This window comes from Cherax quadricarinatus, chromosome 20 (assembly GCF_038502225.1).
Source record: "Cherax quadricarinatus isolate ZL_2023a chromosome 20, ASM3850222v1, whole genome shotgun sequence".
Lineage (NCBI taxonomy): Eukaryota > Metazoa > Arthropoda > Malacostraca > Decapoda > Parastacidae > Cherax > Cherax quadricarinatus.
This window is the reverse complement of record NC_091311.1, coordinates 47,352,935-47,380,434: the sequence shown is the minus strand read 5'-3', so window position 1 is coordinate 47,380,434 and position 27,500 is coordinate 47,352,935. Positions and strand designations below refer to the sequence as shown.

Genomic DNA, 27,500 nt, shown 5'->3' with positions numbered 1-27,500 from the left:
TAGTAATCCCTCATCATCATCATATTTTTTAGTAATCCCTCATCATTATATTTTTTTTGTAATCCATCATCACTATCATAATTTACAGTCATTCTCATCATCACCAACCTCACTGTCATCATTATACCTGACACAGCTCTGCTATATGTTTATGGGTCTGTCTGTTCCATTAATAAAGGCCTTTGTTGGGCGAAACTTGCCGGTATATGTTTTCCAATAATCATCATCGTACTGAAATATATATTTTTTTTCTAGTTTTTTAAGACAACTTACCCAGAAAAGGGTATGAGTGTGGATACGCAGGATTAGCAATTTCCTAGTTGATTGGCTATTACCTAGTTGATTAGTTATTTCCTAGCTGATTAGCTATTGTCTATGTGACACCAAAGTCAAGAGAATTTATCCAATCATAAATTGCCACTCTGGCTACATATTAATTAATTAATTTTAAGCGCTTAACCCATGTGGGTCATTCAGCGCAAGACGCGGTGAAGGTTTGATCCTCCGTCTACTGAGCGCCTGACAGACGCGCTTCCTATTTGTACTCACCTATACTACTCTGGCTACAGAACAAGCAAAATTTGCAGTAAAAGTTAACTGAAAGCTTATTAATTGATCAATACATTTATGAACATATCGAAACACGAAACGAGGCGATCACTCAAAAAACTCTCTCAAAAATTTGACAAACGAGTTGACAAAGATGAAATGAAAGTGTTTGTTTATGAAGGCAGTAGTGTTAGAACCATTTGATATTTGATCTGACCTTTGTAAACAATGTCCTATAGCAGAGTTACAGTTTTTAAGCTACGAGTGACCAGGCAGCAGTAAACACCAGGACTCTGTAGCCGTCCGCTTCGTGTTGCAGTCATCTGAGTATCTTGTAAGTTGTTATCATGTCTCTTCTAGTACTATCATATAACGGTTCATGTTTTTTAGTCACTTGTAGTTCAACACAATCAGTTCTAGCACGAGTCTAGTTTCCAATCAGTGGATTTTGTGCTTTTATTCATGCTTGTTGAGCTTCGGGTTCTAGGAAGGTGCAACATACTCTGTGATGTGGCTGATTTGGTTGATGTGCGCCTCTAATGATATGCTTGATACTCTCCTTATTATATATATATTATATATTATATATACCAGTTATTGGGCGTGTGTGTGGGTGTGTACGTATGCACATACACACACACAGACAGACACACACACACACACACACACACACACACACACACACACACACACACACACACACACACACACACACACACACACACACACACACACACACACACACTATTTCATTTAATCATCCTTCAAACCACAGAAACATAATTTGTATCATTTTCAAAACCTAAACACACAAACATGAAATCCCAATCCCACCTTGTTAATGTTTTTCCTTCCTTCGCAACACTGCTCGTTAATGCCTCTTATAAAAACTTCAAAAATACCCAGCTTTCTATTTGTCTTGCAACAGCTGCTCCTCAAATTTAATCGTAATGGTTTATGAGAATTCTCGTATTTACGTCCGCTAAATTTTTTGAAAGTTTCCGAACAGAATCTTACTGGTGCTTGGGAAGATTCTTTAACAAAGATGAATTTACAGAGCAAGATTCTCTATTCCACCTCAGTTCATTTAAAAACAAGGCTTGAGCTATACTATATTTCCACACTCCAGAATGCTACCCACAACGGCTGACTAACACCAAGGTACCTATTTCTTGTTAGGTGTTAGGTACAAACAAGCAGTAAGTGCCAAGAGACATGCCCATAAGTCCCACTCCGACTGAGAGTCAAGTCTATTTCCCTTCGGTTGTAACTTAAACCTCCTCTTATTGAGAAAGACACACGAGAGGTTACCCGTGGGAATTGACAAATATGTGAGCGAGGAAGGTTAAGTTGACCCTCTTCCTGTACTTTATTGTTCTTGCGTTCTATTGTATACGTGTTCTAATAAGTACAATTTATGCTCTGGTGAGCATAATATATGATCTAGAGATAAAGTATGCAGTTTGGTAGGTAAAATTTGTGTTCCGTCGAGTATAACATGTACTCTGAGGAGTATATTGTATATGTTGCCATGACTAGTACTTCATAATATGATACGTGAAGGCAGAGTGGTGATCATACACCAGTGACATGCCTGTACTCGCTCGCAAAAGATTCTTCCCTCAGTTCTAGACCTATTATATATATATATATATATATATATATATATATATATATATATATATATATATATATATATATATATATATATATATATATATATATATATATATATATATATATATATTAACACACTGGCCGATTCCCACCAAGGCAGGGTGGCCCGAAAAAGAAAAACTTTCACCATCATTCACTTCATCACTGTCTTGCCAGAAGGGTGCTTTACACTACAGTTTTTAAACTGCAACATTACACCCCTCCTTCAGAGTGCAGGCACTGTACTTCCCATCTCCAGGACTCAAGTCCGGCCTGCCGGTTTCCCTGAACCCCTTCACAAATGTTACTTTGCTCACACTCCAACAGCACGTAAAGTATTAAAAAACATTTGTCTCCATTCACTCCTATCAAACATGGACTTCCAGCAGGCATGCGTGAGCGTGTTTGATAGGAGTGAATGGAGACAAATGGTTTTTAATACTTGACGTGCTGTTGGAGTGTGAGCAAAGTAACATTTGTGAAGGGGTTCAGGGAAACCGGCAGGCCGGACTTGAGTCCTGGAGATGGGAAGTACAGTGCCTGCACTCTGAAGGAGGGGTGTTAATGTTGCAGTTTAAAAACTGTAGTGTAAAGCACCCTTCTGGCAAGACAGTGATGGAGTGAATGATAGTGAAAGTTTTTCTTTTTCGGGCCACCCTGCCTTGGTGGGAATCGGCCAGTGTGTTAATAAATATATATATATATATATATATATATATATATATATATATATATATATATATATATATATTTCTAAAAAAATTCTAAATATTTTTTTTTCACTGCTGTCTTTGGGAGGCAGTGCACTCTGTCCAGCTGTCAGCTGTCAGCATCATTCACTATGCTGGTATTTGAATAACTTTCGATGTTCAGGGTTTATTGTATTTATTGTTCGTTGCCTGCTTTGCAGTGCATTACTCATTGGTTTGTGATTTATTCTGCTCTTTAGTCTGTTATCAGTTCTCCTTCTTTAGTTTGTGCTCCATTCTGCTTTTAGTTTGCAATCGATTATGCTCTTTATTTTGTGATCTATTGTGCTATTTACTTTATGATCTATTCTGATCTACAGTTTGTGATCTATTCTGCTCTCTAATTTGGGATCTATTCTTATCTCTCGTTGGTGATCAATAACGTTCTTTAGTCTTCTGCCTGGATAATTATGTACATTATTGTCTGTTTTCTGATGTGATTAGTTAAAGGCTGTAATATATTATCTCCTACCAGCTTCATACAGCGATCTGCTCCCTGCCTACCTACCTACCTACTTACCTACTTACCTACCTACCTACCTACCTACCTACCTACCTACCTACCTACCTACCTACCTACCAACCTACCTACCTACCTACCTACCTACCTACCTACCTACCAACCTACCTACCTACCTACCTACCTACCTACCTACCTACCTACCTACCTACCTACCTACCTACCTACCTACCTACCTACCTACCTACCTACCTACCTACCTACCTACCTACCTACCTACCTACCTACCTATCTACTTTGGTCGAGTGGTAAGACGTCCGCTCAAATGAGGTGATGTTAATGCGCTTACATAAGAACAATGACTTTAAATGCGACTTATAACTGCACGAAATGTGATTATGCAGAGTTGCACAGTTTCCACATGTTTGGCAATACTGGAAAAATGTTTTATAATGTCAAGAATAAAACATCAGAGGAGAAAATACTACTCGCTTCCAGTTTATCTGCTACTCATTTTGCCTTTCTTAAAAAATCCTGATTTCGGGAACTTAAGAAAAATATCTTTGAAAACGCCTTCAACTTTCTTCAAGTTCATTTGTTATCAGGCTCACACAGGCTCTATTTAGGTCTCGAAAACAAGAGATAATTTATTAAAAATGGGCAAGACCTAGACACAAAATAGGTAAGTGTTTTGTACTGAATTTCCAGCCAGTGATGGGAGTCCAGATCACTACTCCAGGAGCCTGGCAGATTTTGATGTATTAGTAGTATCCAGTGTGTGTGTGTGTGTGTGTGCCTGTGTGTGTGTGTGTGTGTGTGTGTGTGTGTGTGTGTGTGTGTGTGTGTGTGTGTGAGTGTGTGTGTGTGTGAGTGAGTGAGTGTGTGTGTGTGTACTCACCTAATTGTACTCACCTAATTGTGGTTGCAGGGGTCGAGACTCAGCTCCTGGCCCCGCCTCTTCACTGATCGCTACTAGATCCTCTCTCTCTCTGCTTCCTGAGCTTTGTCATACCTCTTCTTAAAACTATGTATGGTTCCTGCCTCCACTACTTCACTTGCTAGGCTATTCCACTTCCTGACAACTCTATAACTGAAGAAATACTTCCTAACGTCCTTGTGACTCGTCTGAGTCTTCAGCTTCCAGTTGTGACCCCTTGTCCCTGTGTCCCCTCTCTGGAACATCCTATCTCTGTCCACCTTGTCTATTCCCCGCAGTATCTTGTATGTCGTTATCATGTCTCCCCTGACCCTTCTGTCCTCCAGTGTCGTCAGTCCGATTTCCCTTAACCTTTCCTCGTGCGACATTCCCTTGAGCTCTGGGACTAGCCTTGTTGCAAACCTTTGTACTTTCTCTAACTTCTTGACGTGCTTGACCAGGTGTGGGTTCCAGACTGGTGCTGCATACTCCAGTATGGGCCTAACATACACAGTGTACAGTGTCTTGAACGATTCCTTATTAAGGTATCGGAACGCTATTCTCAGGTTTGCCAGGCGCCCGTATGCTGCAGCGGTTATTTGGTTGATGTGTGCCTCCGGTGATGTGGTCGGTGTTATGGTCACCCCAAGGTCTTTCTCCCTGAGTGAGGTCTGTAGTCTTTGTCCACCTAGCCTATACTCTGTCTGCGGTCTTCTTTGCCCCTCCCCAATCTTCATGACTTTGCATTTGGCTGGATTGAATTCGAGAAGCCAGTTGCTGGACCACATGTCCAGCCTGTCCAGGTCTCTTTGCAGTCCTGCCTCATCCTCGTCCGATTTAATTCTTCTCATCAACTTCACGTCATCTGCGAACAGAGACACTTCAGAGTCTGTTCCTTCCATCATGTCGTTCACATATATCAAAAATAGCACTGGTCCTAGAACTGACCCCTGTGGGACCCCGCTCGTAACAGGCGCCCACTGTGATACCTCTTCACGTACCATGACTCGTTGCTGCCTTCCGGTCAGGTATTCCCTTATCCATTGCAGTGCCCTCCCTTTTACGTGCGCCTGATCCTCCAGCTTCTGCACTTATCTCTTGTGGGGAACTGTGTCAAAGGCCTTCCTGCAGTCTAGGAAAACGCAATCTACCCACCCCTCTCTCTCGTGTCTTACTTCTGTTACCTTGTCATAAAACTCCAGGAGGTTTGTGATACAAGATTTGCCTTCCATGAACCCATACTGGTTTTCATTTATAATCTTGTGTGTGTGTGTGTGTGTGTGTGTGTGTGTGTGTGTGTGTGTGTGTGTGTGTGTGTGTGTGTGTGTGTGTGTGTGAGTGTACTCACCTATTTGTACTCACCTATTTGTGGTTGCAGGGGTCGAGTCACAGCTCCTGGCCCCGCCTCTTCGCTGATTGCTACTAGGTCCTCTCTCTCCCTGCCCCATGAGCTCTATCATACCTCGCCTTAAAACTATGTATGGTTCCCGCCTCCACTACGTCACTTTCTAGGCTATTCCACGGCATAACTACTCTATGACTGAAGAAATACTTCCTAACATCCCTTTGATTCATCTGAGTCTTCAACTTCCAATGTGACCTCTTGTGACTGTGTCCCTTCTCTGGAACATCCCGTCTTTGTCCACCTTGTCTATTCCGCGCAGTATTTTATATGTCGTTATCATGTCTCCTCTGACCCTCCTGTCCTCCAGTGTCGTCAGGCCGATTTCCCTCAACCTTTCTTCGTAGGACAATCCCCGTAGCTCTGGGACTAGTCTTGTTGCAAACCTTTGCACTTTCTCTAATTTCTTGACGTGCTTGACTAGGTGTGGATTCCAAACTGGTGCTGCATACTCCAGTATGGGCCTGACGTAAATGGTATGCAGAGTCTTAAACGAATCCTTACTGAGGTATCGGAACGCTCTCCGTAGGTTTGCCAGGCGCCCGTATGCTGCAGCAGTTATCTGATTGATGTGCGCCTCAGGAGATATGCTCGGTGTTATACTCACCCCCAGATCTTTTTCCTTGAGTGAGGTTTGCAGTCTTTGGCCATCTAAACTATATTGTGTCTGCGGTCTTCTTTGCCCTTCCCCAATCTTCATGACTTTGCATTTGGCAGGGTTAAATTCAAGGAGCCAGTTGCTGGACCAGGCTTGTAGCCTGTCCAGGTCTCTTTGTAATAAAGTCCTGCCTAATTTATCAACATGTCGGTTCTCTGAACCATTCATCTACAAAGGAGCCAGTTGCTGGACCAGGCTTGTAGCCTGTCCAGGTCTCTTTGTAGTCCTGCCTGATCCTCATCCGATTTGATTCTTCTCATTAACTTCGCATCATCTGCAAACAAGGACACTTCTGAGTCTATCCCTTCCGTTATGTCGTTCACATATACCAAGAACAGCACAGGTCCTAGGACTGACCCCTGTGGAACCCCGCTTGTCACAGGCGCCCACTCTGACACCGTCGCGTACCATGACTCGTTGTTGCCTCCCTGTCAGGTATTCTCTGATCCATTGCAGTGCCTTTCCTGTTATGTGTGCCTGATCCTCTAGCTTTTGCAGTAACCTCTTGTGAGGAACTGTGTCGAAGGCCTTCTTGCAGTCCAAAAATATGCAGTCGATCCACCCCTCTCTTGTCTTACTTCTGTCACCTTGTCATAAAACTCTAGTAGGTTTGCGACACAGGATTTTCCTTCCCTGAAACCGTGCTGGTTGTCAATTATACACTTGTTTCTTTCCAGGTGCCCCACCACTCTCCTCCTGATGATCTTCTCCATGACCTTGCATACTGTACACGTTAGTGATACAGGTCTGTAGTTTAGTGCCTCAAGTCTGTCTCCCTTTTTGTGTGTGTGAGTGTGTGTGTGTGTGTGTGTGTGTGTGTGTGTGAGTGTGTGTGTGTGTGTGTGTGTGTGTGTGTGTGTGTGTGTGTGTGTACTCACCTAGATGAGGTTGCGGGGGTCGAGTCCGAGCTCCTGGCCCCGCCTCTTCACTGATCGCTACTAGGTCACTCTCCCTGAGCCGTGAGCTTTATCATACCTCTGCGTAAAGCTATGTATGGATCCTGCCTCCACTACATCACTTCCCAAACTATTCCACTTACTGACTACTCTGTGGCTGAAGAAATACTTCCTAACATCCCTGTGATTCATCTGTGTCTTCAGCTTCCAACTGTGTCCCCTTGTTACTGTGTCCAATCTCTGGAACATCCTGTCTTTGTCCACCTTGTCAATTCCTCTCAGTATTTTGTATGTCGCTATCATGTCCCCCCTATCTCTCCTGTCCTCCAGTGTCGTCAGGTTGATTTCCCTTAACCTCTCCTCGTAGGACATACCTCTTAGCTCTGGGACTAGTCTTGTTGCAAACCTTTGCACTTTCTCTAGTTTCTTTACGTGCTTGGCTAGGTGTGGGTTCCAAACTGGTGCCGCATACTCCAATATGGGCCTAACGTACACGGTGTACAGGGTCCTGAACGATTCCTTATTGAGATGTCGGAATGCTGTTCTGAGGCTTGCTAGGCGCCCATATGCTGCGGCAGTTATTTGGTTGATGTGCGCTTCAGGAGATGTGCCTTGTGTTATACTCACCCCAAGATCTTTTTCCTTGAGTGAGGTTTGTAGTCTCTGGCCCCCTAGACTGTACTCCGTCTGCGGTTTTCTTTGCCCTTCCCCAATCTTCATGACTTTGCACTTGGTGGGATTGAACTCCAGGAGCCAATTGCTGGACCAGGTCTGCAGCCTGTCCAGATCCCTTTGTAGTTCTGCCTGGGCTTCGATCGAATGAATTCTTCTCATTAACTTCACGTCATCTGCAAACAGGGACACTTCGGAGTCTATTCCTTCTGTCATGTCGTTCACAAATACCAGAAACAGCACTGGTTCTAGGACTGACCCCTGTGGGACCCCGCTGGTCACAGGTGCCCACTCTGACACCTCGCCACGTACCATGACTCACTGCTGTCTTCCTTACAAGTATTTGCTGATCCTCTGTAGTGCCTTCCCTGTTATACCTGCTTGGTCCTCCAGTTTTTGCACTAATCTCTTGTGTAGAACTGTGTCAAACGCCATCTTGCAGTCCAAGAAAATGCAATCCACCCATCCCTCTATCTCTTGTCTTACTGCTGTCACCATGTCATAGAATTCCAGTAGGTTTGTGACACAGGATTTCCCGTCCCTGAAACCATGTTGGCTGCTGTTGATGAGATCATTTCTTTCTAGGTGTTCCACCACTCTTCTCCTGATAATCTTCTCCATGATTTTGCATACTATACGTGTCAGTGACACTGGTCTGTAGTTTAGTGCTTCATGTCTGTCTCCTTTTTTAAAGATTGGGACTACATTTGCTGTCTTCCATGCCTCAGGCAATCTCCCTGTTTCGATAGATGTATTGAATACTGTTGTTAGGGGTACACATAGCGCCTCTGCTCCCTCTCTCAGGACCCATGGAGAGATGTTATCTGGCCCCATTGCCTTTGAGGTATCTAGCTAACTCAGAAGCCTCTTCACTTCTTCCTCGGCTGTGTGTACTGTGTCCAGCACTTGGTGGTGTGCCCCACCTCTCCGTCTTTCTGGAGCCCCTTCTGTCTCCTCTGTGAACACTTCTTTGAATCTCTTGTTGAGTTCCTCACATACTTCACGGTCATTTCTTGTTGTCTCTCCTCCTTCCTTCCTTAGCCTGATTACCTGGTCCTTGACGGTTGTTTTCTTCTTGATGTGGCTGTATAATAGCTTCGGGTCAGATTTGGCTTTCGCTGCTGTGTCGTTTTCATATTGTCGTTGGGCCTCCCTTCTTATCTGTGTGTGTGTGTGTGTGTGTGTGTGTGTGTGTGTGTGTGTGTATGTGTGTATGTGTGTGTGTGTGTGTGTGTGTGTGTGTGTGTGTGTGTGTTTACAGTCTTTGTTCTTCCAGTCTTCATAGATTTTGTTCAAGTTTCCAGTGATCTTCGAGTTTGTTCTTGATGTCTTTGTTCTTCGATTGTTAATCAGGTTTTTTTTTGTTTTCCACTAATGTTTGTTTTTCCAATTGTTTATTGCCTTTGTTCTTTGTTTTAAGAGAAGGGAATAATAACAAGAGCAGGAGAATTTTCCAAAGAATGTGAGGTGGGGCAGGGAAGAGGTGAGGGGCTGTGAGGTGGGGCAGGGAGTGGTAAGGGGCTGTGAGGTGGGGCAGGGATGGGATGAGCCGCTGTGATGTGGGGCAGGGGAGTGAGGGGCTGTGAGGTGAGGCAGAGAGAGGTGAGGGGCTGTGAGGTGCGGCAGGGAGAGGGTGCAGTGTTGTGAGGTGGGGCAGGGAAAGAAGAAGCTTAGATAAGCTTAAATAAGTAGTGGAGGGATCAAGCTGGGAAAAGCCAAGCTTCTTATTGTTAGGACTCGAGATGTGGGTGAGGTAGCGTTGACAAGGTAGCGTAGACGAGGTAGCGTTGACGAGGTAGCGTAGATGAGGTAGCGTTGATGAGGTAGCGTTGACGAGGCAGCGTTGATGAGGTAGCGTTGACGAGGTAGCGTTGATGAGGTAGCGTAAACGAGGTAGCGTTGACGAGGTAGCGTTGACGAGGTAGCGTAGGCGAGGTAGCGTTGACGAGGTAGCGTAGGCGAGGTAGCGTTGACGAGGTAGCGTAGACAAGGTAGCGTTGGCGAGGTAGCGTAGACGAGGTAGCGTTGACGAGGTAGCGTAGACGAGGTAGCGTTGACGAGGTAGCGTAGATGACGTAGCGTTGATGAGGTAGCGTTGACGAGGTAGCGTTGATGAGGTAGCGTGGACGGGTAGCATAAACGAGGTAGCGTTGATGAGGTAGCGTTGGCGAGGTAGCGTTGACGAGGTAGCGTTGATGAGGTAGCGCTGGCGAGGTAGCGTTGACGAGGTAGCATTGATTAGGTAGCGTTGGCGAGGTAGCGTTGACGAGGTAGAGTAGATGAGGTAGCGTTGATGAGGTAGCGTTGACGAGGTAGCGTGGACGGGGTAGTGTGGACAGGGTAGTGTGGACGGGGTAGCGTGGACGAGGTAGCGTGGACGCGGTAGCGTGGACGAGGTAGCGTGGACGAGGTAGCGTGGACGGGGTAGTGTGGACGAGGTAGCGTGGACGGGGGTAGTGTGGACGAGGTAGCGTGGACGAAGTAGCGTGGACGAGGTAGCGTGGACAAGGTAGCATGGACGAGGTAGCGTGGACGAGGTAGTGTGGACGAGGTAGCGTGGACGGGGTAGTGTGGACGAGGTAGCGTGGACAGGGTAGTGTGGACGGGGTAGCGTGGTAGGATTGGCAGGGAGGGGACTAGAATCCAGAATGATCCGGTAGAGAATGAGACGGTAAGTGGGCGGTGGGTGGTGGGCGGTGAGTGGCGTGTGGTGGGTGGTGGTCGGTGGGTGGTTGGTGGTCTGTAGGTGAATTTTTGCGAGTCCTTTGTGTTTGACTCCTGATGTCACAGTGACCAACAAGACCTGTAGAGGCGTACTGCGTAGCTCCACGCCTGGGCCACCACCACGCCCACGCTGGTGCTACCATCACGCCTGGGCCACCACCCCGCCTGAGCCACCACTATGCCCGGGCCACCATCACGCCCACGCCTGGGCCACCACTACGCCTACTCTACCACCACCACCACGCCTGGGCCACCACCACGCCGACGTCACCACCACGCCGGCGCCACCACCACGCCCACTCCCGTGCCACCACCACGCCCACGCCGGTGCCACCACCACGCCCGGGCCACCACCACGCCCGGGCCACCACCACGCCCAGGCCACCACCACGCCCAGGCCACCACCACGCCGGCCTACCTTGAGACTCGGCATGTCAGCTTTTCACTTCACGGCATCACTGCAAGAATAATGTTGCCACAACGCTATCACCCTCTCAAGGTCTCCTCAACGCTATGACGACGACTCAGCAACACTGACGACGTCTGCAACGCAGTACTTCGTCGTTAATGTAGCGTCGTTTTAATCCCATAAATGTCACCTTTCATCTTATGGTAGACATACAAGGAAAAACACAGGTTGAAGAACGTGCTTTCACTGAGACATCGGTTTCGTTCTCTACGTGACTTGATAAAGCCCTACACAGTCTAACGTTTTCCAAATAGAGGCTTGATCTCCAATCTCTGTCCCTTCTTCTACCGCCCTTTCTTACGCATGCTATACTTTCCCAAGTAGTCGTGTGGACACACTTCTCTAGCTGCTCGCAGTCAACGAGTCTCTACCGAGCAAGGAAGAGACTCCTACACATTCATTAGTATACTGCATGTGGTCCTGGACCCAGGGTCGCCCGTGACACGAGCTCTCACAATCTCGTGTCACACTTCATACCCTGAAAAATATTTATATAATCGCCAAAGCAGCCAAGAACAATATCTCAAAATGACTTTTTTTAAGCTACCATCTGAATATATTCGCTTGCAGTGTTAATGACCTGTAAGCTTAATCAGTGCCAGCCGGGGATGACATTTGAATACTGGCACTCATCAAATACCCTCAGCTATATTATTTTTCAGAGGAATAACGCTTTGTCACACTTGTAACAAAAGGCCAGTGCTTGTCCACCTAATAAAAAAATTGGCATAAATTTTTTTTTTTGTCCTTAGCAAGGGCTAAAACCTTGGCCAGAAAACATCCCATTAATACGAACAATTTGCAAACACATTATTTGACAATGGGAATATTACATGTACCGACATTCAATCAATACTTTATTGTGCTTAATTATGCACCCATAAATCCAGCAAGGAATAGTGCCTAATCTGTTTATTAAGGAAAAAAACAGCATTTTGCCTCATTTATCGTACACACACACACACACACACACACACACACACACACACACACACACACACACACACACACACACACACACACACACACACACACACACACACACACACACACACACACACACAACATACACTCATTCTCTCTTTTGTGCTACATGTGAACGAGAATGATATTCTCTTCACAAACACCAAAACTTGCGAGGAACTGATATTTTTCTTTACTGAATCCACATTTGAGCCTAAAACTGTCACACCGCATCACAAATCTCTGGAAAAGCGTAGGGAGAGATGATGGAGGTACTGCCCACGCCCAGGCACCCGGACACACTCAGCTTTAAGAAGACCGTCAAGGCATCACAAACACTCACAAAAGTGCAGAGTTCAACGAGAGCAACAAAAGTAAACATAGCCCCAGATGAACTCCTCTGTGACACGTGCGTGTTCACACACACACACACACACACACAGGGATGTTAGGAAATATTTCTTCAGTCATACAGTTGTCAGGAAATGGAATAGTCTAGCAAGTGATGTACTGGAGGCAGGAACCACTTATAGCTTTATATATAGCCCTCTCCCACCGAGGCAGGGTGACCCAAAAGGAAAGAAAAATCCCCAAAAAGAAAAATACTTTAATCATCACTCAACACTTTCACCTCACTCACACATAATTACTGTTTTTGCAGAGGTGCTCAGAATACAACAGTTTAGAAGTATGTACGTATAAAGATACACAACATATCCCTCCAAACTGCCAATATCCCGAACTCCTCCTTTAGAGTGCAGGCATTGTACTTCCCATTTCCAGGACTCAAGTCCGGTTATATAAAATAACCTGTTTCCCTGAATCCCTTCACTAAATATTACCCTGCTCACACTCCAACAGCTCGTCAGGTCCCAAATACCATTCGTCTCCATTCACTCCTGTCTCAATATATAAAGGCGAGCTAGATGGGGTACTGAGTATATCTAACTTGGGAAGAACCCAAAACAATAGATTCAAGTTTGTTTCATTCAGATTCGTAAAAGATACACGAGTCATATATATGAAAGTATTGGTTTGTGAAGAGTAGCAGATAACTGGAGCGGTATGACAGGTAGATTGGCTACCGCCTTCGACAGGTTAATAAATTGTTTTCACAAATAAATAAATGAGAAAGGTTGGGTTTAGTTGCAGGAACTTGGTATAAATACATCGACGGAATATAACAGACACTTCTGCAGCACCATTGCATTTTATTAGGAACCTTTTTCTCACTCGTAGCTTTTTTAGTTCAATACATGACATTGGAATCAATCATTATATATTGGGAAAGACATGGCAGATGCGGAAGGTGTCTGGTGGCGATATTTTGTCGAGGTGGTACCAAGTTGGCCAACACAACTGAAATCCTGAAACTTCCTGAGTTCTGGACTACAGTGGCAGTCCCCACTTCATTAGATGGCCATTTGATCTACAGTTAATAACATACGCTTTACTCGTACTGTCCCTAGTATAGTCGAAATTATACTCTTTAAAAGACGCTTGTAGATGCCTTGTAATTCTCATAGACATATTTTGTCACTGTCACAACACGGGACGACGTAAACTTCATGTATTGCAAACTTCGTACAAAGTTTTTGACGATGGTATAAGAGCTGCTGGCCACACTCATCTTACAGCTGACTAAGGTCCTAAACACGTTAGTGTCTACGTACCAACACGGGAGGACGACCCTTTTGGTGATGCAATCTGCAGCTACCGTGTTCATTGTGCGTTGACAAAGTGGGAAGGGAATTAGAGGGAATTGAATATACGATGGATATATTGAGCACGCCTCTTCTGATAGAGATCCTGTGTTCTAGCGACGCCGCGATGGGAACTGTGTATATAAATGGTTCAGAGAACCACAAGTTGATAAATTAAACACATGTGCAACCCTTGGGTATCTTTACTGACGAAACGTTTCGCCATACAGTGGCTTCATCAGTCCATACAAAGAAGAATGGTGAAGAACAGAAGGAGTTTGAGGTAATCAGTCCTTCAGCCTGGAGTCGATGTAATAAGTACATCAATCTTGAAAAAATACAGCATGAGCACGAAGAAGCTGCTTATATACTGTAGGCAGGTGAGGTACAGCAGTTGTAGGTGGTATCACATTTATCAAATCCAAATGTGGAAGTAGGTCAAGCCTAAAAGTTAGGAAAGTGAAGAATTCACTGTAATAAGATCCCAAGTTGTTGCTGTGTCTGACAGGAATGTAGATAAATGGTTCAGAGAACCGACAACTGTACCGCAGAGCATCTTTATTAGTGGTCTTGCGAAATAACTTGGAACCAGGGCGTTATCGGGTTTGCAATATAGAACATCTAGTAAAAAGAGTTATTCTTTTTCTCTACTTCCTGGGTGAACTTCATGGATGATTTAATAGTGTTGTTCTAGGTAATAATGTTCTGAATCTTAAACCTCCTTGGATAGATGAATATTACATTGTTTATTAACTACAACCACGTCATCTTGCTGAGGATGATCAATCTAAAACCCTCAGCCTGTAAGTGTTCCATGTATATGCTTGCCAGTTCGGCAGAAATGGGGAAGCCCATGGCCATACCAAAGCACTGACTATACCTGGCATCATCAGTCTTAAATAGTTGAAATTGATACACAGTTCTTCTACGTCCGTAAAGTCTCTGCTAGAAACAGGGAGCTTTATGATATCAATGATTTTCTGTCACAGCGTGATCATGACCTGTGCGGTACATGCACTGATAATAACCGAGTTAACGTCAACCAGAGATATTTTTTCTGACACTGACGTCATATATACCTGAGTGTTTGGAGAGACGCTTAGCAGACATGCTCTGTGTTTGATCAGCTGAGCTTCCAGTGAGCGGAACAATTGCTGTTCTATTCTTATTTTCTGATTTCATGACGTAACTTTATTCTCAGCAGATTATTAATAAAATAATCAAATTTATGAAGTGAGTTTGATCCTTTTAGATTATATTACGATGCATGTTCGACACTTGCGAATTATGTTATGATGTAAACTAGATCTTTCCTAATTATGTTATGACGGAAGTTATAGTAAGACGTAAAGTTGGTCGTTGCAAGTTATACTACAACGTTAACTCTGTCCTTGTGAATTAAAGTGCGATGTAAATTTCATCCTGAGTGTATTAGATTTTGACATATATTTCAACTTCTGGGGATTAAATTACGACATGCCCACTCCAGTTAAAAAGCCCATGGGATATGGTGCAATGTTACTGGCTGGAATAGATTAAAACGTAAACCTAATCATCGGTAGATTAGATAATATTGACAAACTGCGTAAACTGCGTCCCTGAGGCGGGTGGATTTCCTGTCACCCACAACGAATAGTCCACTTCAAAGTCTACTTATGTAGACTATGAATGATACCAGAGTAGTGCACACACACACACACACACACACACACACACACACACACACACACACACATTCTTTTTTGTGCTACACAAACAGGAAAGCATTTCCCCTCCGCGACAACTAAAATATGCAAAAGACTTAGACATTTTTGTTTAAAAGGTCTCCGTTTAACCTGAAACTGCCACATCGCACCGTAAGTGGCTGAGAGGGGCATCAAGGAGGTACTGCCCACGCCCAGGCTTCAGTACACACTCAGCTTTAAGAATACCGTCAAGACATCACAAACACTCATAAAACTGCCGAGTTCAGTGAGGGCAACAGAAGTAAACACAACCAGCACTATCACCACAACCACTAGCACCACCACCACCACCATCACCACCACTATCACCAAAAATCACTAGCACCACCACCACCATCACTACAACCACTAGCACCACCACCACCATCACCACAACCACTAGCACCACCACAGCCATCACGACCAACATCACCGCAACCGCTAGCACCACCACCACTATCACCATCACAACCCTCACCACAACCACTAGCACCACCACCACCACCAATACCATAACCACTATCACCACCAACACCACCAACACCACCAACACCACCAACACCACCAACACCACCAACACCACCAACACCACCAACACCAACACCTGTGGGAAATCAGGAAAGTCAAATGATTTCCCGTAACCGTTAGAGGAAAGGAACGGAGGGTGATGGGAGCGTTTTGAGACCGTACGAGAGTCGAGATGGGCACCCACGTATGCCTACTTTCCATTTCCATATTTCCTTTATCCTCTCTTAATTCATAAGACTAAGTTAGTAAAGAGGCCTCTATAGGCTCAAAATACACTATATCCTATAAGTATTTAAGCTAAGTTAGAGTTAGACAGTAATTTAGGTTAGTATCTATCCAGCCTACTCAAACTGACACCAGTGGGCACTTGACTAGTCACCCACGAGTGCTGACGTCGTCTACCCACGCCGGGTACCCAGGTTTTAGTCACAAAAGAAGCTGTTTGTGAGCGAGGAGGCAGGTAATTAGACTCTGCCTAAGTGTGCCCATCTTAACAACCTAGGCTAGGCTAACTAGGTCAGGGTAGTGAAGTACTCTAGCATCCGTTGATACACTACACCGTGAATTAGATCCCACTTCACGGCCACCCATGATCATCACCACTACCATCACCACCTCCACCATCGCCACCACCAACGTCACCACCACCACCACCACTACCATCACCACCACCATCACCACTACCACAACCACAACCATCATCATCACCACCACCACCGCCATCACCACCGCCATCATCATCACCACCATCATCACCACCACCACCATCACCACCTCCACCATCACCACCACCACCGTCACCACCACCACCACTACCATCACCACCACCATCACCACTACCACAATCACAACCATCATCATCACCACCACCATCACCACCACCACCACCACGACCATCACCACCACCTCAACTATCACCACCACCATTACCACTATCACCACCACTACCATCATCACCACCACCACCGCCCCCATCACCACCACCACCACCATCATCATCACCACCACAACCGCCATCACCACCACCATAACATTTACCACCACCATCATCATCACCACCACCACCACCACAATCACCAACACCACCACCATCACCATCATCACCCATAGCCATCACCACTACCATCACCACCACCACCATCACCATCAGATATATATATATATATATATATATATATATATATATATATATATATATATATATATATATATATATATATATATATATATATATATATAATATGTAAATATATATATATATATATATATATATATATATATATATATATATATATATATATATATATATGTATATGTGTGTGTGAGTGTGTGTGTGTGTGTGTGTGTGTGTGTGTGTGTGTGTGTGTCGCAACACTGAGTGTGGTGTGTGTGTGATGAGCTTTTCACCCAGCAGAACAACCACAGTGAGAAAATAGTAAGGGTGATTTCTCACAGTATCAAGAAACTGTAAAAATAATACAATAGGAGAAAGAATATAAGGGCGAAATTACATCTGGCTGTTAAAAACACCTCTCACCTCACGCTTCCTGTTATGATGATGTGAGTGAGTTGGTCAAACACCTGTCAAACATAGCATATATTCTTCCAAAATTTTATGAGTTTAACTGGTCGAATATGTTTTAAATTATTCCCAAATTTTATTATAAATAATTTTTTTTTAAATCTTCGTAGGTAATTCCTCGTGATGGCTTTAAAGCGATTCAGCTCCCGAAGAAGGCCTAAAAGAGAATGATCCAGATATGTAGTATCTCTAACCAGTATCTTGTTGTTCATATGTATATATGCATGTATGTATATATGTATGTATGTATGTATGTATGTATGTATGTATGTATGTATGTATGTATGTATGTATGTATGTATAGGTATGTATGTATACAAGTGTACATATGTGTATATATATATATATATGTATATATATATATATATATATATATATATATATATATATATATATATATATATATATATATATATATATATATATGTATATATATAAATATATGTATATATATATATATATATATATATATATATATATATATATATATATATATATATATATATATATATATATATATATATATATATATATATATATATATATATATATATATATATATATATCTTTCTTTCAACGTTCCAGCAGTATCCCACTGAGGCGGGGTGGCCCAAAAAGAAAAACGAAATTTTCTCCTTTTAAATTTAGTAATATATACAGGAGAAAGGGTTTCTAGCCCCTTGCTCCCGGCATTTTAGTCGCCTCTTACGACACGCATGTCTTACGGAGGAAGAATTCTGTTCCACTTCCCCATGGAGAATATTTGTATATATATATATATATATGTATATATAAATGTATATATATATATGTATATATAAATGTATATATATATATGTATATGTATATATTATATATATATATATATATATATATATATATATATATATATATATATATATATATATATATATACATTATGCACACACATACATATTCATACATAATGAGTAAGCAACAAGCTATTAGTTGGAGTATCTACTGCTCTCTTAGATATGTCTTCTAACACAGTATACAAACTCATGCATAGAACATAACATTAGTGTTTGAACAGCTATATAGATGTAATTAAGTCTGCTCCGTTGAAGCCTCAGTCTCACTACATAAAGGGTCTCAGAGACGATGTGGTTGAATCTCTGTGGTGTTGATATCGGAACGGTGAAGTCCCCTGAGTTGATAATGATATCTGATAGCAGAATTAAAGGACTTAGATAAGGTGATATTTACCCACATATTCTGAAATGAAGCTTTTAAATTACCTCACGAATCTTTAAACAGCACAAATCAGTACATGCTGGTCTTTCCTTGTCTAAGTCATCTCACTCTGCTATCAGATATAATTATTACTTAACCACCCGCCTTCTTACCTCTGGGAACGTCACCTCTCTGACCTCAACACCACAGAGACTCGACTTAAACGTCTCTACAGTCCTGTATACAGTGAAAAGTGAGTCTTTTAAATGTCTGTGTATTAGTATACAATACCTTCCATATAATGTTCATCAAGGATTTGAATATATTGGAAGGCTGCCTGAAACATGTTGCTCATTGAGTCATCAGAAGTAGACTGTAATTCTTCAGAAATAATTGCGTTTCTGGAGTCATTAAAAGCAACCGTAATTCTGAACTTACCAGACAAATTTATGATCTTTTAGCACCTTTCACTTGACTGAGATGCTGGTATCACTCTACTTAAACTAACATCTCTCGCTTGATCAAGATGCCGGCATCAGTAGAGTGGTCCGTTTGAGCGAAACGTTGCCAGTAAATCTTAATTACGCCTCTTTTTGCAGGACTTAAGAGGCGGGTGAGTTTCCCTGTTTCCTAATATCATGTTTATTTTTCCCCTATAATCTGCCTTGTCCACAATTACTTTCCTTAATTCATGGTATAATTTAGCAAATCTTTGAGGACAATTGTCAAGACGGTAGACCAACCAGACCTAGCCATGATGACAGACACACCAGGACCTAACCATGAGAGTAGACCCACAAAAATTAGCCATGATGGTATACCAACCAGATTTAAAAGCACGATTTCTCAATCACTAAATTTGCCTTTGGTCGTGGACTCAACAAACTTAGCTATGATCCTTGGCTTAGAAGAACTAACATTTGATCTTGGTGATCATCAGATTTAACCTATAATCTTTGTCTCAGTAGGACTCACCTTGGGTTCGGCATAATATACCTTTGATTCAGGGATTAGGTGATTTCTCCTTTGATCCCGGGATCAGCAGGCTTTTTTCCATTATCATGGCTTACACATGCTATGTTTTTGATCCATAATCATGGCTCAGTAGACCTATCCCATTATCCTGAGATCACCATACCTAACCCATGATCCTAGACACAGCATATATAAGGCCCTATGGTAATGTGCAACGTAAACCTGCTCAACGTTGTGCACCCTGCCAGGAGTATTGCTCGATTGCTAGGACATTTAGTTCACACACTGAGGTCCGGGGGTCAATCCCCGGTACGGGTGGAAACATTAGGACGTGTTTCCATAAGAGAGCTGCTCTCCATGTTCACCTAACAGTAAATAGATACCTGGATGTTAGTCGATTGGTGTGGGTGGCATCCTGGGACAAAGTTGACCTAATTTTCTCGAAATGCTCTCTGTAACAAGGGGCCTTCTATAGAGAAGTATGTCATTGATGTCGGCTAGGCCAATATACCTTGTACTTGTAGAAATAAATATTATTATTATTATTATTATTATTATCATCATCATTACTGATCTTTCTTTCTACCTCAGAAGCACGTAATATGGCTGTTAAATACTGCAGTAATCTTTACTTGTCAGTGAATTTCTAAATATTTATAATTCCTGTAACAATTTCTCTTTGCCTTGAGAGGCCTCGTCTGAGACCGGACAGCGGGGGCGATGATCTCCAGAACCAGAGAAAAGCAGACCTAACTACTGCTCTTTGGCTCAGCAGACCTAACCACTGTTCTTTGCATCAACAGACCTAACAACTGTTCCTCGTACCAGCAGACCTAAGGTGTGACGACTGACGTTTAACATTACCTTCGTGTCGATGCTGAAGAAGTTGTAGAGTGTTCCTCGTCGAGTGTAATCCTTAAGCAGTGTTGACCACTGATCATTTACCAGTCAGTAAGCTCACTAAGCGTCGTACTCTCACCATTACTCCAAGAACAGATAAATGAATTATTAGGCGTTCCTCAACTGATTTATACATCACACACCATTCAGGTAACTGTTGTTTATTTCGTCGTTGGACTGTTGTACATTTTCCCTCTTTAACACTCCCAGGGCTGAGCAGAGTGACATGACATGCTATGGGCTTGGAATGTAGATACGGGCGTGATGGATTGTGGACACGGCCAAGGTAGTGACGTGTGGACACTGGCGTTGCAAAAGAAGCCTCGTAACTCGTGGATTTGTAAGCCCAAGAAGGCTGTAAGGTAGATAGAGATATCTTGCTCTGAATCTATCATGCCGTTACCACCTCATCCTCCTCCTCCTCCTCCTCCCCGTCCGGAAGGGTCAGGGTCGGGTTGCCGCGAGCCAGGACGACTGGGGCATGGGCAGAGCGAGGTCGGGCAGGGCGCGAGTGGTCGGGCCGGGAGACGGACAGTGAGTGTGACACGCCAGACGCCACCAGCAGGAGTAGCAGCAAACAGCCTGGTACAGCGTGGCCCGGCCCACCAGTGGCCCGCCTGGCTCCTCCTCTTTCCTGCCTGATCAATAATGCGTCTGGCCCGCACCCCAGCAGCCAGGCCACACGCAGCGGCCCCGCCCCGCCCACCTGTGACCTGACCTCGCACCTCCTACTCGCCCACACCCAGATATCACACCCTAAGGATAAACCCACTCTCTCATCAGTGACGAAATCCTATATTGACCCAAATTCTCCTGTGTGGCTGCTATTATCCTGACTGATGACCTTGTATCAATACTATCACTCACTCTAATGACCTGAGCTCATCCTTAGCCCTATTTCTACTGGTTACCTGTTAACATCCATTCCAGCTCTCTTACTCTTATGGGCAAGTTTATCTCACTCTTGGCTCCACCCTTCCAATTGGCAACTTTCTGTCACTGGTGACATGTCATTAATCCAGGCTTAGCCCCTCCCACTGATGACCTGATTTCCTTTAGTGTGCTGACCTCATTCCTGACCCCTGATCCTCTGCTGAACAAACCTCATTGCAGATTCCGTCCCTGGGGATTGGCATCTTTTTTTTTTTTCTCCCTGTGACCTGACCTCAGTTTTCGAGGCTGTGGCAAGACGTGGATGTACTGTGACTCAATTACCTTTTAAATGTGTCTTTGGGCAGCTTGTTGACCCTTCCCTCCCGAATCGTTTGCTGGCAAGACTTGCACAACAAAGAGCTGCCTCGGTCTTGGGTTCCCGTACTGGTGGTGGGCTCCACCCACCAGGAAGGTTCACTCTCAGGTTGCGTGCCTGGACTTAGGGACGGTGGGAAAGGTCTTTACACCGGCGTGAGTACAAAGACCTTCCTCGGGAATCTCTTGTTTCGGATAACCCGCTCATGTAGGCCACTTCATTGTCTCTTCTATAGCTTCAACTATGAGTATCTTCAGAAGTTATGTACAGAAAAATTCCTATGTGCAGTACACATTTACTAATTTTATGGTCAATATGTGAAAAAAATTCTCCCCAGAATAGATCTTGCTGTGCCACAAAACTGTGTTCAGTCTGTTCTTCCCGTTAGTGGGCCAAGTTGAAACTTCAAGCTTTCAGCGCTGTAATCCTTTCGTGGTTACCTCATACTTTGATATTATAATAATAATAATAATAATAATAATAATAATAATAATTATTATTATTATTATTATTATTATTATTATTATTGTTATTATTATTATTATTGAGCTTGCACCTATGGTAGAGCAACCATAGGACTCCTGCCATCCGAGAGAAAACATTCATAATTGTTACATAACTGAATTAATGACAAGGATCTGTAAACCCAGTCCACTTGAGAGATTCATTAAGACTTGAGACCTGGAGGTGGAAGGTACAGTGTCTGCACTCCGAAGGAGTGGTGGAGATATACTGTAGTTTCTGAGCTGTAATAACAGCATGCCACTGGCCAGACAGTGATGGAGTGAGTGATGATGCAAATGTTTCTTCTTTCTTGGGTCACCCTGCTTGGTGTGAAACGACCGATGCGTTAAAAAGAATATTTGTACGAGATATATTCTGTTTCTCACGCCGCCTGTAGTTGAAAATGCAAAATGATAATACGTTAGGCTGGCAGCCTCCGTGTGGAAGAAATTATGGAATTTGCAGTGCTGGAACACAACAGCCATTCAGTGGTCTATTCACTCAAAATTTAGGGCACCTTTCAATTCACGGATTTACACGAGCACAAGATAATATCTTAAATTCAACCACCTAAACATATATACATTTCATAACTATTAAATAGTGAGGTTAAAACTGTTTGAAAATCTGCCTTCAAAAATACTCATAAATTAACTCATGTAAAAACCTTTGCGTATAATCTCACCGAGGTCTCAGCGGAAACTCGGTAGCTAGTGAAATCGGTAGCTAGTAAGACCGAAGCCGAGGACACACGCACTTCATATACGTAGGAAAGTCGCAGCACATAACCAGCCGCTCAGAGACAAGCAGTATGATAAAGCAAATGACTTTATTCATTTTATAACCACTAAGAAAACTTAGCAGTGTGATTAATTCGTTTATGGTCGGTTTATTTAGTCATGTTTCAGGGTGCAGATTATCTATACTAGGCATCTATTCATTGCTAGGCAACACAGACAACCAGTATTAGAAGATTTCTTATACGTCCTGCATAACTCAGGGTTTTACCCTGATTACTTTCGTTGTGAGATAAACGTGCTACCGAAGATATATTACATAACAGCTGTAAACTCGCCAGATCACACCCGCAATGTAAAACTATGAGAAACCTTTGTAAATGATAAAATGAAAATAATAACACAAACCGGAAATAAAGAGGTTAAGAGAGAACCTTGAGTATTTCCTGGAGAAGCTACTGATCATTGGGAACTTGTAGAGCAGTGGTCATTTATTATTATTATTACTATTATCACGGGACAGCGTTAAACCCGTAGGGATTATACAGCTCCTGTGGGGGGCGGGAGATGTAAGGCTTTCAAGCTTAGTTCAAGGAATTGGGGCACAGATCCAATTCCCTTGGACGCAGTTGTCAGCATTGTCCGTTCACGACCTACTGATCCCGGGATCGAATCACGAGTAGGGCGAGTGTTAGTCGACTGCTGGATTTCATATCCTGAGGAATGATAAGCAGATGACCACAGGTGAGACGATTGTGCATTTCTCAGTCAAGTCAACAGAGAATCGCCTCGGAATGATGATTCCCGTGGATAAAAGAGAACACACTTATGAACTGTCACTTCCCGAGGACATGTAGCTGAATACCGTAGATTATGTCACTGAGGGTAAAACCTGCAATAGAGTGCACTCAGTACAACAGCCCTCTCCTCAGCATCTAATAATTTACTGTTTAACAATTCATCATTATAATTTATTACCTGGGATCCCGACGTGCGTCAGGTGTCAACAAAACTCCGCGTCCTTGTGTCAAAAGTAAACGTCAGCCAATTTAACATCATTTTCAGTCAGGGTTCTGCCCAAATACTTCAGCTGGCACCTCATACATAGAAACCACACATTCTGCTAATCCCTGGGTTTTTGTGTCTCTTTCATATAGTAAATGAAAGCTACAACCTCCCCATACCTTTTATTTCTACTTACGTTCAGTATTTCCGTTTCAATCAGATTTATTTCTGCATCAGCCTTCTTAGTGCTTCATCCACTTCCTTCATACTCACTCTCTGTTCTTCCCTCATTATATTAGTTCTTGGTTCTCCTTGTTTCAGGCAAGAAATTTATGCCTCCATTTCATTATCAACATATAAAAAGTTCTTCAAAATGTTCACCCGATCTTCCTGAAATATTTACATCTTCAACAGACACATTCATTTTCTCCCTGGGTTTCCTCTCTTTGATTCACTCTCACCAAAACTTCCCCTCATTCTAAAAAAAAAAAAATACTACTAGTACACATATCCTTTCATTTAATTTTTTGGATCTCCTTCGATACTTTTAACCTTTATCTCTATTCTCCTTATTTGTCCATTTTATTATATTTTTTTAATAGTTTAAAACGTTTTATATGCCACAATTTTTTTTTTGCCACAATTTTCACCTCAGTATTCCTGTGACAATTGATCATCTCTTCTGCAGCCAATATCAGATCATTTGAAAGTCGACGAGGGTTTGTAACTTGATCTGACAACAGGAATTTAGGATCCAAGTACTTATTGACATTGTGGATAACAATAAGCACTTTAGGTGATCTTGGTGGGGCAGCTTGAAGTTGGATGTTAGCATGTTTATGAGTAAGAAGTTTTTCTATGAATGTTGGGTCGTTAGTAACAAAAACGTAATTATCGTCGTCATGACGAAAGCGAATCCGAAGGTTTTCCTCTGCAGTATATTTCATCACCTCTTTTTGTAAATCCAAATTCCATCTCTCACTCTAACCAACCTGTCTTCCAGAAATCTCTCGCATCTCTCTCGATAAGAACCCTTTTATTTAAGTAACTAATTTACTTCTCTTACACTACTCTTCTTTTATTCTACTTTCAGCTTTCTCTCACTGCTACTAAATAGTTATTAGGTACTTATAAAAACCATGTAAATTGAAAATCCTTACTCTCGACCTTCTATCCACTAACTCAAGTCATATTCCACCACACTAATTTTATTCACCACTTCATTGCATAACACATATATATTTTTGCGTCTTGAGCCATGTGCTGCCCTGTTATCGAAGATGTATATGAGTATAAATACAGGTCATCTAGTGTCATTAGCACCAAGTAATTAAAACTTTCCCACTATAAGTCTCACAACACTCTCCTACTTAAGTAAAAAGTCTCCCAAGAAAACATTCTAAACATTCATTTAACATCTTCCAGAATCTTAGTCTTCTACACTCCTCTCACCAACAGGTGAATAACACTTACTATTGTTTGAATCTTACTGTGAATCCATTTTTTCTTTCTAATTGAACTATCTACAGAACGCCTTCCCTTCCTTGGAAAGAAGCGTCCCTTCCTTTATATACACGTCATCTTTGCTATACATTTGCCACTGTATACTGTTGCTTATGTCTTGCAATATTTGTATAGTCATCAACTTATTGCACTTGCTCTGAACAACACTACATATTGCCCGTCTTGTCGTCACGATAAAATCCCACATATAATTGGCATTACTCACTTTGATCTAATTAATTTAATTGCTGCTTACGCTTGGCAAGCAACTCGTCACACCATTACCAGCCATAATGCAATCTATCCTCCTAATTATATCCGCCATCTTAGCTAAGGGAAAAGATTTCTAAATCCATCTTTTCCTGTTTTTCTCTCCAAATATATATATATATATATATATATATATATATATATATATATATATATATATATATATATATATATATATATATATATATATATATATATATATATATATATATATATATATATATATATGTACTCACCTAGTTGAGGTTGCGGGGGTCGAGTCCGAGCTCCTGGCCCCGCCTCTTCACTGATCGCTACTAGGTCTCTCTCCCTGAGCCGTGAGCTTTATCATACCTCTGCTTAAAGCTATGTATGGATCCTGCCTCCACTACATCGCTTCCCAAACTATTCCACTTACTGACTACTCTGTGGCTGGAGAAATACTTCCTAACATCCCTGTGGTTCATCTGTGTCTTCAGCTTCCAACTGTGTGAGTGTGTGTGTGTGTGTGTGTGTGTACTCACCTATTTGTACTCACCTATTTGTGGTTGCAGGGGTCGAGTCCTAGCTCCTGGCCCCGCCTCTTCACCGGTTGCTACTGGGCCCTCTCTCTCCCCGCTCCATGAGCTTTATCAAACCTCGTCTTAAAACTGTGTATGGTTCCTGCCTCCACTACGTCATTTTCTAGGCTATTCCACTGCCTTACAACTCTATGACTGAAGAAATACTTCCTACTATCTCTCTGACTCATTTGTGTCTTCAACTTCAAATTGTGGCCTCTTGTTTCTGTGTCCCCTCCCTGGAACATCCTGTCTTTGTCCACGCAGTATTTTATATGTCGTTATGTCGTTATCTGTGTGTGTGTGTGTGTGTGTGTGTGTGTGTGTGTGTGTGTGTGTGTGTGTGTGTGTGTGTGTGTGTGTGTGTGTGTGTGTGTGTGTTTTTGTGTGTAATAAGATCACAGTAAAGAGGTGATATCAGAATATGCAAAACAACCACTGTGAAAAGATAGTGAAATTCCAAGCGCTTTCGTTACTTCTCATATTATCAAGGAACTAAATAGTTCCTTGATAATGTGTGAAGTCACGAAATCGCTTGGAATTTCGCTATCCTTTCAAAGTAGTTGTTTTTCACACACACACACACACACATATATATATATATATATATATATATATATATATATATATATATATATATATATATATATATATATGTGTGTGTGTGTGTGTGTGTGTGTGTGTGTGTATAAAACCTGTGAGTCACCTAACAGCTGATTTATTGTCTACCATATACATCACAACCGGGCTGTGGTGCACTCGCTGGACTGCGCATTGCTAGAACCAGCAACCTGGTCGACCGGGCCAACAACTGGAAAGTCAGGTTCTGGGACTGGACCACGGGGGCGATGACCCTCGGACTCGCAGAAGGGTAAGGTAGTCTATATTCTATATTCTACTTTAAACCCATTTCCTCACCTTCTCCCAAGTATATATATTCTACACCACATATTTCTTTTACCTTCCCTACGTG

The 27,500-nt window shown here is 42.7% G+C and overlaps 1 protein-coding gene across 11 annotated transcripts in view; it reads right to left on the bottom strand.

The window, feature by feature from the left end:
- The window catches only part of LOC128700397 (pH-sensitive chloride channel 1), a 658,890-nt gene that overhangs the window by 429,172 nt on the left and 202,218 nt on the right, over positions 1 to 27,500 (bottom strand). For 4 of the 11 annotated variants that reach the window (XM_053793602.2, XM_053793671.2, XM_053793610.2 and 1 more), the window contains exon 1: positions 20,685 to 21,326. The exons of 1 other annotated variant lie outside the window; for it this stretch is intronic. The gene's annotated coding sequence lies outside the window, so the exon portion shown is untranslated. Of the gene's footprint in view, positions 1 to 20,684; positions 21,331 to 27,500 lie in introns of those variants that run through there. 6 more of the 11 variants (XM_053793657.2, XM_053793636.2, XM_053793629.2 and 3 more) reach the window with 6 other exon arrangements.